Consider the following 13029-nt stretch of genomic DNA (forward strand, 5'->3'; position numbering starts at 1 on the left):
CGTCTCCATTCATGAATATGATCAGAAATATACGTGGACGTCGATTGTTTTAATGAAGTTATTAACTCCGTGCCATTATCATATCTGACCGGCAACTGAAAATGAGTTAAGAACGAGTTAGCTAACTGGCTAAAATTATAAAAAGAGGCCTGTGGTAACTCAATGTACCACTTGGCCGTGAGACCAATGAGAGTACGCTGGAAATGATGTAAGCGGATCGAATCATCCGAGATGGAATTAGAGGCACACCAGAGGTGGTAAGTCATCACATGATTCGACGGGTCCTCTCCAGACTTACCTTCGAACTTGGGTATGTCACTGGGCAACTTATTTGGCATTGGTGGCCAAAACGGAAGATAATTTATTGGATCATTCGTTAGGCGTGACAAGTCTGGTAAATCCAAAGTTGCGATAAATGGTAACTGCCGATTAGGATCCCTAAAACTCTGGGTCACGAGACCAGTCCCAGGAGGAGGATATCCAGGATAACTACGAATAGGAATCGCGTTCGGGATATTGTATCCTCCCGGAAAACCAGGATTAACCGGACCGTACTGGGGTTGTTGTGATTGTTGATAAGTGTACCCAGGATACGGTTGATACTGGTAAACTGGCTGCTAGACAGCAGGACCGTATTGGTACTGTCCCTGGTACGGTTGATAAGTGAATTGTGGTTGACTTGTGACAACCGTACTTAAACCAGGTTGTCCTACAGGCATTTAAACCGTAGTTTGAATTGTGGATCCAGATGATGGTAAAGATGTCTGAGGGGTAGTTACAGAGACAGTAGAAACCGGAGTTGTCGATACTCCAGAAGTAAGTGGGGTAGATTGAATGGATGTTGCGGTAGTTGCAGCAGTCGTTTGAGATGGAGTACTAGGTGCAATAGGCCCAGACTGAGAAACTACCGAAGGTACAGAAGTTTGAACATTAGACTGGACTGGTTGCTGGGGTGAACCAGAAACTAAGGGTTGTCCAGTTTGAGATGACAACTGTACACTTGGCTGCAATACCTGTTGAACTTGCGATGGATCCCACGCTATGTTCATTCTGGGGTATTGACCCATAACAGGTTGAGGATACTGAGATCCATAATCGGATTGAGGGTAGGATTGATAATTGAAAGGTACATTTCCCGTACCTTGAACATAAGATTGACCTTGGGGTGGTTGGTAACCTTGACTCGAGTACTGGCCCTGGGGTAGATACCCTTGAGGTAAGTACTGATACTGGGGTTGACCTTGAGGTATAAATTGATATTGAGGTTGACCTTGGGGTACATATTGAGGCTGGGGTTGACCTTGAGGAATGTATTGCACCACGGGTACATACTGTCCTTGAGGTTGCCCCCTAGACGCAATTTGTGTACCTTGAGGTTGCCCCCTAGGCATTAATTGAGGCTGCCCCCCAGGCAATAACTGGCCACCTTGAGGTTGAGAACTGGGAATTGAACCTGACATCATGTAAATGTCTCCAACGCCCAATGGTTTATTACCATTGTTTCCAGTTAATAACCCATGTTCAATGGGTTGAGGAGATGCTCCCGCAAAAGTACCAGAAAGTGACTGATACCTAGAGGGAACAGAAGGACCACCATACAAAAAAGATTCAGGTGATTGAGTAAACATGGACGACTGACTAGACATATTTACAGGAGTATAAATACCTCCAGGTGGATAAGGAGCGCGAGGTGGAGAAAAACTTAACCCTGAGTTGTCCAAATAATTAGTTAAAGAAAGATACCAAGTAGTACTTCTAGGTGGACTGTAAAAAATGGATTCACGCTCCCTTAGATCAATAGTAGGTTGATTTTCAGGGATAAGGACGCCTATTTCTTCTTCTGGAGCAAGTTCTTCAATAGCTATCAAACCAGAAGGAAGATTTTCGGTGATGACTCTTTCTACCCTAGGTGAATCAGGAGCACTAGAAGTTGGAGTAACAGGTTCAGATATCTCAGGTTCTTCGCCTATATCACTAGTAGATGAAAAACTACCAGCAAGCTCAGAAACTGCAATAGCTTCAGGATTATAACCTGTTTCTAGACTTTGGTAATCAGGATGAACTACCAACGAAGACTCTCCTTCTTCAGGTGAACCTACTTTACTGTCACTAGGAGTTACAAGGACTTTCAAACCTTCATAATGACCCCGGATGTCTTCAGGAGGTTGGCCCCGAAGTCTACGGGACTTCCTCAACAAATAGGCTACGGTTACAATCTCAGGAGACTGGCCCCGAAGTCTACGGGATTGTCTCGGTAATTCAGCCACAGCTAAAAACTTTTAACTACTGCACACACAAACAAAGTAAAATCTCAAAGCAAACCACCTAAAGTCTCTAAAGAATCAAACAAATTCGAATCACACGCCTAAAGAATCTAGGGCGTCAAACCATACACAAACAGTAGCCTTCTGGACCGAAAACACTAGTTGGTGATGAAATCCAACATCGCTAAATTCAATACAGAAGTGGCGGGTGGAATAGTTACCCCGGCAACTTGCTTAATGAATAGACCGGCACAAGTTCCTCCACTTTAACCGTCTCGAGGGAAGTGAACCCCCCGGAAAATCCAAGTGAGTCTAGCCGACATCTGCTCCAGGTACAGTGGGATCTTCCCTCCACCGTCAACTTGGGTAGAACCCTAAAGATAATGGTCACTAAGGTCACCAACAGCAACAAATATACCTGGGGTAACAGTCTACGATCCGATAGCACGCAAGGGCAGAGTATCAAGCTCAATCCCCTTGCCGGCTCCTTGACAATAGTCCAAGGTTTACCGACAAGTGACCCCAGGCTCCTCGACAATGGTTAATCCGAGGTTTACCGTTTGTAGTATGTGCGTATCTGGCATCGTTCCCAATGAAGGAGAATTGATCCCCTCACTGGTTCGGACATGATCTCGTGCTTCTCCTTTAAGAGGAGCTTTCCCAGAGCATAAATGTAACTATTGGATTTATCCTACCACAAGATGAGCTACTTGTTTGGTTTTGCTGTCTTGGAGAGTTAATTACTCTCCTACTCCAAGACACTAGCCTGATCTATATTGGTGTTTCAGAGCCCTAGTAAATAAAAAGTTACTAAGTAAATTTTACTTTAAGCGTTAATTTTATGGCTTTTCTTTAGGACAAAAGGTAGTGGAGATGAAACTGATGGTGTGTAGACTCGACTCAAATCCACTAAAAAGATGCACCTAGGATGATTTATACTATCTTTCCTTTTCAATGAATTCCCTAGCTAAGAGAGTTGGAGAATGCAAAATTTATAAAGACAACTTTCTTGGCAATGAAAATCAAAGAAATAATCTCTTTATCTTTTCCAAAGCACACAACACATGACCACTAATTATTTCACGAAAACTTCCTTTCTCTTTTCAAAGACTTCAAATGCTACTAAAACAAACTTTTCTTCAAAAGAGATTTTTGTATTTTTCCTATATTAACAAAGCATGTAAAACTACTTAACAAAAATCAATTTTAAAAAATCTATGAAAATCAAATCAATTTTACCTAAAAGCAAATCTAAGAGAAATTTACCTAAAAGCAAATCTAATGAGGTAAAAGCCTATAAAGTATAATTCCAGGATGTTTTACTTAGTTACAATTCAACCAAGGACTAGTTCATGCAGAATCATAAACCAGTCAAAAGCAAAAATCAAAATCTTTTGTTCTTTTTCTTAAGAATGAAATTCACAGCTTTAACAAACAAGCTTTCTCGAAATTCCACAAAGAGACAACACAAAGGTAGGTTTCTCACAAAGGTGGATTTTATGAAAGGTCCGACTCCTAAGAAGACTGTAAAGACCAGGGATATCCAAGGTTTTTACAACTTCTAAAGCGAAAGTCACTACAAGACCAATGCAAAAATCAAACCTAGTGCTAGAACTTCTATGAACTTCACTAAAACCCTTGATGCTAACGAAACAAGCTTAGATGAAGACCTCTGACAGGTAACCAGTGGATCTGGGCAGTAAAAAACAAAATATAAACAAAATCTAAGAGGCAAAAAGGAAAAAATTGGAATTTTCTCAACTTTTGACAAGGTATGCAGGCAGCCTGTTTGCACAGGTGCAGCCACGCTCTGTGTACAAAGCTGTAGTGCGTACAGGTATGCACTGTGCTTAACACAGAGGGTGCGTACTGCTAGCAAAACCAAGAAAAAATAAAAACTAACTTAACCCTAAGCTATTCGACCCAAATTCACAGTCAATCAGTCAAAAACCAGAAAGAAATCGACTTTTCTCAAATCAAAGTATCAATCAAAAGCGAAATCAGTCAAATCCATGGATTCCCCAGCGGAGTTGCCATTTTGTCATGTGGAAAGAGTCAATTTTGTGGACAAAACCGACTTCCCTAGAAGCTAAGGCTTTCTAGTGACAAACAAGACAATCAAGCACTATCTTTCCCTAAATATGCATTTAAAATACAAGCAACCAGGTGTTTAAAGCATACCTTTAGTCCAACGCTGTTTGTAGCAGTCCAGCCTCTCTGATCTAGATGAGCTCCTCCTTCTCTTCGAAACCTGCATTCACTAACAAGCAAACGATTACATAGCACCTGAATAACTCATATAATAAAACATATTCATCATAAAGACCAAGGAGTATATGAAACAAATTATATATAACAACTTGTTGAGAAAAATGAACTTAATTGTATTAATTGGAAATAAAAGAAACCATTACAACCAGTGCCTTGGTGTTGTGCAGGTCCCTCCTAGGGTCCAGCAAGAGTTCTCCTTTACTTTGATCAGCTCACCCACTTCCAAATGAAGCTAAGAGAGGATGGGAATCTCTCCTCTCAAGCTCCATAAGGGAGTCCTAATTTCAGCAGCATCTACCCTTAGGAATGTTCAGCTTTCAACCTCCCCTCCTGATGTAGGGAAAAGTATCTGATTCGGATGACCCTATCCAACTCTAAGGGTGATAGTACCTCAGCAACAACTGTAAACAAAACTACTTGAGGTTTACTTCTTTATGAAAGCAAGAGAGAATGAAGAAATGCACTAACCGTTGCCTTGCGCTTAATATTTGCTCCAATCTCTTCTCTTTGCTGCTTGCTCCTAGCTCTTTGCTCTTTTGCTGGCCCAACTACAATGAGATCCTGCAAAATAACAAAGAAGGAAACTACAAGAAGCATGCATTCATAACTGATTCAAGGATTAGCATAAATCAAATATACAATCATCACAATACATCATTGAAACAAATGCATATAGAAGAACCTCAATAGCTTTTATTAATGGAAGAAGTAAAGTTCTGAGAAGGTTACAACCATTGAAGGCCCCAATCTAGCAACACCTCCCAGCAGAAAGAATTTCTGCTCTTCACCTCCTTCAAGCAATCACCCAATAGTTCTATAGTGAAACCAACAACATATCATTACTTTGCACAAAATTCCAGCTTCCTGAGCTCATAGGAGAGAGCTCAATATATAGATGAATTGAGAAAGGATGAGTCAGCTTGCAACTGATGTGTAGCTGCCTTGTGTCCTCTCTTTCTTCAGTTGATCTTCAGTTCTTGAGTCCACTTGGAGAACCTTGATTCCACTTGGAGAAACAGAGCCTCTGACTCATCACAAGGCAAAATCCCTGATCCAAGTGTCATTTTTGGAAGATTCCAGAGCAATGACTCAGTGTGCCACTTGTCCCATCTCGCTCAGCGCAGGTGGCCTTTGTTCTACCTGCTTTGCAATGCAGGTACACCATGGAGGAGTTGAGTTTCAGCGCAGAAGCCTAGTGGAGCACCTGCTTTGATTTCAGGATTGCTTGTTTTTGAGTGTTTTCAGGTGGAGAACTGATCTGAGAGCTGTTGGTTTGCTGACCTTGTTCCTCTAGGGGTAGGAACATCATGTTTAGGGACTTTAGATCCCTTGGATTATTGACAATTCATGCCTGATGCTGCAAGGCACAAAATTGTCTATAATGGATGCCCCCTAAAGTATGAGGTCGTTTATCGGGTGAAATGCTTTATTAGGAGGATCCGAAGTTCATTCGATCTGCTGAGAAGTGTCCTGTAATAAGATACAATACAACACATTATTTTTCATACTTTTTCATGATCTAGCTGAGGCGGGCATTCCCATGCTCAGCTTTATAAATTCATTTTGGTACATAGAACAGACGATCGTCTGATGGTAGACTGATAATTCTCTGCTGAAATTATCATCCTTTGAGAAGGATGATCATCTGCTGCAATGACGTACACATCAAATGTCTTTATATCCTGAATATATATCGCAGCCCGAATGGATGAAACTAGATCTGGGGTCTTCAATCTCCTCCGATCTTCACTCGATGTACAAGTCGATCCATGTGAGAATTTCTTGAAGTCGAACATGGAAAGACATCGCTTGATTACCGGTCAATGATGTAAACCGTTAACAAGCGCGAGAGGAATCACCGATAAGGATGATGACCCTCAAGGTACAGCAGTACAATTCACATGGTGGGAATAAAGGACTTGGCGTCGACCACCATGCAAAATCCTCTGGTCGAAGGTCATTGATATACCTGTCGTCGGAAGTGAGAAACTTGCCATTAAGGCATGCAAGCTTCAAAGTACTGAAGGGGTTGTTCCTAGATCAACTCCTTGGATAATGAGCTGATGTCGACAAGGAGCGATCCGTCAAAGGAGGGCCTTAATGAATCCCACATCAGTGACACGGAATGGAGCTAGTGATTGTGATGAGGCGAAAACAAACTGTGATGTATGATTCAGGGTGGCGGTCATGAAATGGATGAAGGACAATGTATGGCAGTGGATGGGACACGGTTGACTCTTTGCAGAACAACATCTCTTGAACATATAACGACACTGATGTGATGGATCGGTAGCATTACCCCAAATGTGGATGGTGTGGCGAGGACCATGGTGATGAGACTGGTGAATGAAACAACCCAACCCGATGTGATACGGAGGACAAAGTGTCATGTTCAAGAGCGACTTGCTACCATTAAAGTTGTGAGGTTCTCCCAATTTTTCCCCAGTCATTGCTGACCAGTACCTCTTTATTTTTGTCAAGCTTGAGGAGGATAACATATGCTTGTTCTATAACCTGCCCTTCGGGCAAGCCCATCGCTATGTTTTAACGAGCCTAGCGATAGGGAAACTCGTTCTCGTCTAAAGACAAGTTTGTCGGTATTTAATGAATTTAACGAGTCTAACGACAAGGATAACTCGGTCCTTTTCATTTTTAGAGAGTCTGAAAAGGTACGTAAAGTCAACTCAAAAATTATTTTTTCGTCATCTAATCCCTTCAGTCTGAAAAAGTATAAAACAATATAGAAGGGATGAATTTTCGATTGCTTTAACGAGCCGAACAAAACAAGCGCTCGATCTTTTTGTGCAATAATCCCTCAAGTCCGAAAAGATTAAAATCTAGAGGAGGGATAGCTTTCCGGTCGCTTTAACGAGCTGGAAGGCCAAAACTCGGAAATATTTTCATATTTTACGAGTCAGTGAAAAGAGCTTAAAGACGACTCGTCTTTCGAGGAACGAGTGATGAACAGGGCAGCAGCAGATTCCAGGTACAGGTTGGAATATTCCAATCACGGCAGTGTCACAAGGATGGCTTAGTGAAATCACTCTTCGCAGCTGTTCCTCAAAATGGGTAAACAAACATATGGAGATGAACGATTGGCCAAATGAACAGATGGAGGTGAGACTGCAAGAACACGACCAAGGGCTTTAATATGGCTGTCAAAGGTTACATTTACCAATGTTATTTACCGGTTCATTTTTTCTGGGTGAGCTTGAACTCTAGGGGAAGATTGCTCACAACTTATGTTTATTTTTTAACGAGCATGAACTATGTGCTAAAACTGCTCGGATCTTGCGTTTATTTTTTAACGAGCATGAACTGTGTGCTAAAACTGCTCGAATATACCAGTCTTAATGCAAGGAACGCCTCAGGTGAGGTAGTCATATTTAAGGAGCTATACCTCACTAGTTACTCCAATTTGGCAAGTTTTAACTTTTGCCCCACATCCTTTCTTTATGCAAGCTGGAAACGGCTAATCCTACGAGTTTAACGGGTTAGACCTACAGGTTTAAAGGGAGGACCTAAAAATTTAAAAAATAAATAGTCGTCCCGTGCTTACACTCCAAAAGGTTCGCATGCCCCCAGGTATAAAGTATAATTTCAAGGCTACCCCTCCTCTGTCTCACCTCTGTTTTTCTACTTGTCGTCTTGCTATATTTTTAACGATACTTGTCTTCTCGTTATTTTTCGGTGCCGACGGTACTTGTCTTCCCATCAGTTCACTTTTTGATTTTTGCAAGATCGCAACAGATAAAACATTGGCGTTATAGAGGGAGGTTTGCCTCTTACTTATTATCCGAAAAATGGTTTTGTTCGCTGCCGCAAACTAAACTCTTTTTTTTTCGGCGATGTCTATTACTAGGTTACTAAAGATGGTGACCACTTGTTGCAGCAATTTCATCTCTTTCTTTGGAGGCTGCCCCTACTTATCCTTCAAAACATATGTTTTAATGGGTGAGGCTTGCCTTCAAAGATGGTGGCTACTTGCCGCCACAAATGGATCTCCTCCCTCGGCATCCTACGTACCTAGACAAGGGGAGCGAGAAGTTGATTATCTCACTCACATAACTTTGACAAAAGAACTTTATCTTAGAACAACCCTCTCTTCCATGCCGGACGGGGTACGGACTAGTCATATTCTTCTGCGGAAATTAACTTTATACCCAGGGTGCATGCCCCCTGGGTCCCAGTTCTTTCTCTCCGAATCACTCGCATTCATCGAGAAGTAGAACCAGGGGTGGAGGCATTTCTTGAGTGAATAAGCCGTTTAGGGTTGGTATTTGACTATTTGCGATGCGAGATCCCGGAAATGAAAGTTGGTCTACGAGCTTGACCATCTTTCCTTCGTGTGGAAAACACATTACTCTAAAGAGTGAGGAGACTATAGCTCCCATGCAATATATATAGTCCCGTCCAAGGAGTAGGTTATAATCCAAAGGTCCTTGGACAACCATGACGTTCATATGAACTGTCTTCTTCCTCAATTTAATCGGAACATTGGGGAGGATCCCTAAAGGGCGACTGGTTCCTTTATCAAAACCTGATAGATTTCTCATCTCAGGTAAAAGCGCCGGGGAACCCAGTGCTTTCCAAGCAATAGAGGAAAGGATACTCACAGATGCCCCTTCATCAATGATAGTTCCAGCCATTACCATTCTATAGATTTGGACAATGATTCTGAATGGTATATTGGCCGGTAACCGGGGTCTGCCTAGTTGGTTCCAATCAAAGGACACAACCAGGTTGCTTGGTGGTGGGACCGAATACACGGTCGGATACGACCCTGACGATGTTCCTTCCTGCGATAAAGGAATGGGTGCATTGCCCTGATGCTCATCAGAGTCTGTGTTGATGAAAAGAATCTGGACGGTGTCATCCTTATTCTCTTCAGTGAGGGTGTCATTTGAAGATGAGTCTTCAATGACGGAGTCATTTGAGGATGAAACCTCTGAAGGAAGAACCGGGTCAACTGCCGTTTCGACCTTTAGACTTTCGTCTGGTCTGGATTCAGTAGGTTCATTTTCAATGACCAACACTTCAGCTGACCACTTGAGCGGGCCTGCTGGATTTTCAACTATCGAGGGACTTGGCGCGAGTTTTTGGTATCCAGGAGGAAGTCGTAATGGTGAAACCGGACGATCTTCCAAAACTCTCTTTGCCTCATCTAAGAATGGACAATGGTGGATGGCGTGATCACCTTCACACAGCATGCAGGGTGATCTTGGTCTCCCTTTTCGTCTTTCACTCTCGCTAGTTGAGGGACTGCAATCAACATGACTACCAGAGGTTGATGCTACCAGATTATGCAACCTGGGGGACCAGTCCTTTAGTATCCGGGGAATACAAGGACAATCACGGTGGAAGTGGGTCCCTTTACAAATGACACATGGCGATTTAGGCCCGGTCGGTGCAGTGTGTGGATTTTTGTCAGCTATCTTTTGCTTGCCCCCAGTCGCCTTCGCCATAGGCCCCTTCTGCTTCTTTTCTCTCTTCTTCTTTTCCTTCTTCTCCATGGGAGGCTGACTTCTGCCGGCTCTACCTTGTGAAGATGAAGGATCAGAGGAAGAATTGTAAGAAGTGGAAGGCTGGTGGGCAGCTCTAGACTGGTCTGACTGTTGATTCGACTGCTCAGGATTTGTGGTGGTCTGAACTACTTTAGTTGAAAAGAGCCATACAGGTAGGCCAATTGTCAATCCTGGAAGTGACAATGTGGCCATATGGGGCGCACCAACATCTCCCCAAGAGGAGAAGGGACTGGGACTTCCACCAAGGTGACTTCCTTGGTTGGTGGGCTCCATACTTTTCAACTGAAAGATCAACGCGGGAATAAGAGGTGATTATGTTCCGTTTAAAATAAATTTTATTAACGACGCTTTAGACACAACTTTGCTTTTTCATGTTTTAAGAGTCGAGAAAAAGCTAAAGATGACTCTAGTCCCCTTCGATGTTTTAACGAGCCCAAAGTGACAAATGCTCAGATGGACTTTTTCAGTTATAGAGTTTGAAAAAGGCCAAAAGAAACTGCTCTGGAGTTCTAGGCAGAGGGTGTGCCAAACTTTTCGCGAAACCACAGAATACGTTTTACGGTACGGGTGGTCGATCTTCATGAATGCTGTGTTCACTGCATCGCGATCAGTAGGGCGGCTGACACGGCTTCCTATGGATAAAGGCTTTGTTCCTATAGGGGTCTCCCAATATATACACGACGGTACGTGGGAGCACAAGTCCGTATTAGTGCCACCGACTCTTAGGAGGAATCACCCACCTTCGTAGAGATCGACAGTCACTACGTTTAACGACGCCGGAACACGTCTCTACCTAGACCTCTATGTGTTTGCGTTATGTTACAAAGCGTTGTTATGTAAATTGAATTTATTTTAATGTTGATCTTGCTTAGCAGTTTGCCTTTAAGGATCACCACGAGATGTATGTAACAAATTCCTGAATGCAGTCTAAGATGAGAAGCAAACTTTTCAATCTTTCAACTTTGAAAATCTTAACTACTGAGGAGAAGAAAGGCAAATCTTTTCACACAGATCATAGAGCACACACTAATGCACTTTCTCCTAAATCATCATGCAAACTTTCAAATGCAAAATGCACAATGCATGTATTTTCTTTTCCCTTTCTTAATGTTGATGTATTACAAAAAGAAAGTTGTTATATAACTTTGATTTCGATTTAAAGCAAAAACAAACAAGCTTGTCCAAAATCAAAAGACACCTTAAGATTTACTTGTTTAATAACTGGAAATACATGAAATCAAACCATAATGACGAAAGTAAAAAGACTAATCAGCTATGGACAGCAAACAAGCTAACTCTTTAGACCAGCAAAATGCCTAACACAGGTTCAGATCTAAGAGGCCAAAGCAAGACTAGTTTACTCTTCGTTATGGGAAATTGTAAATGATGTAAGAAATACAAAAGAACAAGTACAATTTCGTTATATAACAGAGCTGGAATGATGGCAAGTAAGGTTGGTTTCAGAACAGGTACAAGACTGGTAACTGGCTGCAAAATCTATAGTGAAAACAGGCAAGAAAAAGGGAGGAAACCCCAAATGCACAAGGCAAAATTGGGCCAACGCAGGTGCTGCACAGCCAGTCTGGCTCTCAGCGTAGGTAGCCCCTTCGGGACCTGTGTTGCAAAGCAGGTAGCCTGTGTACTACCTGCTTTGGAAAACGAAAGTTGCGTTTTCTCAGTTTCCGGGTCACAATTTTCTCAAAAATTCACAGTTTTTGCTCAAATCAGAAGCTATCAGTCAAGCACACACAAAGGGATGACAAGGAGGATGAAAAGCTATCACTAAGAGCTTACAAGGATCCTTGTAGATCAGCTCTTCAAATCATGAACATACTCAGAAATGAGCTAGAGTAGCTGCCCTCTACTTCGCTTTTGATATAGTCAAAAGCTTTTCGATTTGGTACTCTTTTGTTCAGGAAATGAATAGCAAAATGCTACAAACAATCAAACAGATACGATCCCCAGCGGAGTCGCCAGTTTGTTGTAGGGAAAAGTATCTGATTCGGATGACCCTATCCCACTCTAAGGGTGATAGTACCTCAGCAACAACTATAAACAAAACTACTTGAGGTTTACTTCTTTATGAAAGCAAGAGAGAATGAAGAAATGCACTAACCGTTGCCTTGCGCTTAATATTTGCTCCAATCTCTTCTCTTTGCTGCTTGCTCCTAGCTCTTTGCTCTTTTGCTGGCCCAGCTACAATGAGATCCTGCAAAATAACAAAGAAGGAAACTACAAGAAGCATGCATTCATAACTGATTCAAGGATTAGCATAAATCAAATATACAATCATCACAATACATCATTGAAACAAATGCATATAGAAGAACCTCAATAGCTTTTATTAATGGAAGAAGTAAAGTTATGAGAAGGTTACAACCATTGAAGGCCCCAATCCAGCAACACCTCCCAGCAGAAAGAATTTCTCCTCTTCACCTCCTTCAAGCAATCACCCAATAGTTCTATAGTGAAACCAACAGCATATCATTACTTTGCACAAAATTCCAGCCTCTTGAGCTCATAGGAGAGAGCTCAATATATAGATGAATTGAGAAAGGATGAGTCAGCTTGCAACTGATGTGTAGTTGCCTTGTGTCCTCTCTTTCTTCAGTTGATCTTCAGTTCTTGAGTCCACTTGGAGAACCTTGCTTCCACTTGGAGAAACAGAGCCTCTGACTCATCACAAGGTGAAATCCCTGATCCAAGTGTCATTTTTGGAAGATTCCAGAGAAATGACTCAGTGTGCCACTTGTCCCATCTCGCTCAGCGCAGGTGGCCTTTGTTCTACCTGCTTTGCAACGTAGCTACACCATGGAGGAGTTGAGTTTCAGCGCAGAAGCCTAGTGGAGCACCTGCTTTTATTTCAGGATTGCTTGTTTTTGAGTGTTTTCAGGTGGAGAACTGATCTGAGAGCTGTTGGTTTGCTGACCTTGTTCCTCTAGGGGTAGGAACATCATGTTTAGGGACTT

Source organism: Pinus tabuliformis, chromosome Q (assembly GCF_031772625.1).
Source record: "Pinus tabuliformis cultivar Carrire ecotype Pingquan chromosome Q, CPIR1, whole genome shotgun sequence".
NCBI classification, from domain to species: Eukaryota; Viridiplantae; Streptophyta; class Pinopsida; order Pinales; family Pinaceae; genus Pinus; species Pinus tabuliformis.